Below are 2,435 nucleotides of genomic sequence, written 5' to 3'. Positions count from 1 at the left end.
GGAGGAGGAGGAGGAGGAGGAGGAGGAGGAAGGGCAGAGGAGGGACTCTCTGACGCTGACACGTCTGGAACTCTCTGCACTGGGGAGCTTGGTTTTCACCTCGGGGCTTTGCTGGTGCTCCTGAAGCTGACCAAACCAGAACCACTGAGTCAACGTGTGCGTAACATAACCTGTGGGTCCCACCCCATCCCATTCCCCGAACCTCAACGTGAGACCAGTCAGACCCACAAGCATAAAACAATGGTGGACTTTCTGCCATTGGGAGATGCTGTTGGACCCAGACAAACTTTGGTGTCCTCTCCTACGAGGCTGAAAGCCTTATGCGGCACAAGCCTCAACTCTGCTCACCCCAAATCATCGCTGGGTTATTGCTCCTTTCCAGCCATGTGCCAGGGGATGGGCTGTAGGGATGGCCAGGGTGTGACTCCACAGTCAGACACCAGCTCCATGGAGGAACAAGTGTCTGGATAGGGAGAAACAGAGCAATGGGGCACCCTCCTCTTCTACTGCTCTACTTTGGATCTCGAGTCTCCCCCCAGAGGCCCATGGACTTAATGTACCACCCCAGTGGTGGTGGTGGTGGTGGTAATGGTGGTGGCAGGTATGCACCTTTAAGAGGTGGGAACTAGTGAGAGGAAGTTAGGTCATCGGGTACATCCCATTTTAAGATGAGGATGTTACTTCTCCATCCTCTCTCTCTGCTTCCTGAGCAGCTTGGCTCCACTCCGCCTCCCCTGATATAATGTTCAGCTTTGCCACAGGCCCAAGCTGTAGCCACTCAACCATAAACCGAAACCTCCAAACCAGCAAACCACACAAACCTTGCCTTCTTTAAGATGTGTGCCTTGGGTGTTTCTTCATAGTGTTGGAATGCAACGACCCATGAAGGGGCGGGGAGTTGGGTCTTAAGGCATAAGTAGGAGTCCACAGGTTGGACGGGTAGGAAAGGACACCCAGGCAGAGTGTGCTCAGTGTGGAGGCACTGAGGATATGAACCAAGGGAGGTCTGCACCAGGAGACTCCAAGCTGGCCCCACAGGAAGTACCAGCTCAGGCCCTAGTAGCGTCTTTTTGAGGGGTCCCCTCGTCCTTGCACCTACAGAATGATAATGGGAAGCCTTCTGTCTGGAAAGAGAGCTTGGGGAGGTGTGTGTGTGACCCGAATATCAGGCAGAAGCTGAGGTGGGGTCGGATCATCACTGGTCTTGAGATGGGGCTAAGGCACAAGCCACAGGCTGGCTGGCCTTGGAGACTGTGGAGTCACATGATCAGATGCAGACTTAGAAAAGGCCACTTTTGTGGATGAGCAGAAGACGGCCAGATGGAGGAGAGAGCAGGAGGAAGATAAGGAGAATTACAGTGTCTTACAGGCTAGGTCAGAGGCGATGGGAGCTGAAACTATGCAGCTAGGGCATTGTGGAGAGGCAAAGAGGCGGGGTTCCCAGAGGCGGGGTTCCCAGAGGCTTGTTATGCAGTGCTCATCTCTGTATATGGTATTGTCTCCTGTATTTCTACACCTGACATTTCCTTTATAAGCCAGAGATACATAGTAATTATAATTATATACTATAATAAAAGTTATTTAAAACATTGAGCTATTTATTCCTGGAATTTCCCACGCAATATTTTTAGACATTGGTCACCCGTCGGTAACTGAAACTGTGGCGTGTGAGCGGGAGCTAAGGGGGAATGTCTGCTATGGGCAAACATTGCACAATATGAGTGGTATTTTCTTCTGGGGGTTAGTGATTTAAGCATTGTTCTTCTTAATCTTGTGCAAGGGTGTTCTGGTAGGAGTGATAAAGTGACAGGTGGCAGCACCTGTCAAGGTTAATTTTAATCATCAGTTTGACACTATTTAGAATCATGTGGAAAGAGTCTCAGGCTGGCCTGTAAGAATGTCTTTGGGAGATTGCGTTGATGAATTGAGGTGGGAGGATGCATCTCCTGTGGGTGGCACCATTCCCTAGGCAAGAGGATCTTGAACTGTATAAGAGTGGAGAGAGCAGGAGAGCTGAGCACTGGCATTCATGTATTTGTGTATTGCTCTTGGGCAAGGCATGGTTAGTGCACACCTTTAATCCCAGGTGGCAGAGGCAGGCAGACTTCTATGAGTTCAAGGCCAACCTAGTCTACATAGTTCCAAGCCAACTAAGGGTACATAATGAGATCCTATATCAAACAAACAAACAAAACAAAACAAAGCATCATCAACAACAAGAATAATACCTGACCTCTTCTCTTGACTATGGTTATAATGTTACTGGCTGTTTCAAGTTCCCGTCACCTAGATCTCCCACCCACCCCCACCCTCACCTCCACCCCTACCCCCTGCCAGTAATCCTGAGCTAAAATAAACCCTTTCCTGCTTAACTGCCTTTGTCTGGGTATTTTATCATGCCAATAGGAAATGAAACTAAGAAGTAAACCATTTCT

At 49.4% G+C, this 2,435-nt stretch overlaps 1 protein-coding gene across 5 annotated transcripts in view; it reads right to left on the bottom strand.

The window, feature by feature from the left end:
• Dglucy (D-glutamate cyclase) overlaps positions 1–2,435 on the bottom strand; it is an 84,545-nt gene that overhangs the window by 41,070 nt on the left and 41,040 nt on the right. The window lies entirely within an intron of this gene.

Source organism: Mus pahari, chromosome 7 (assembly GCF_900095145.1).
Source record: "Mus pahari chromosome 7, PAHARI_EIJ_v1.1, whole genome shotgun sequence".
NCBI classification, from domain to species: Eukaryota; Metazoa; Chordata; class Mammalia; order Rodentia; family Muridae; genus Mus; species Mus pahari.
This window is presented reverse-complemented; position numbering and strand designations above follow the sequence as displayed.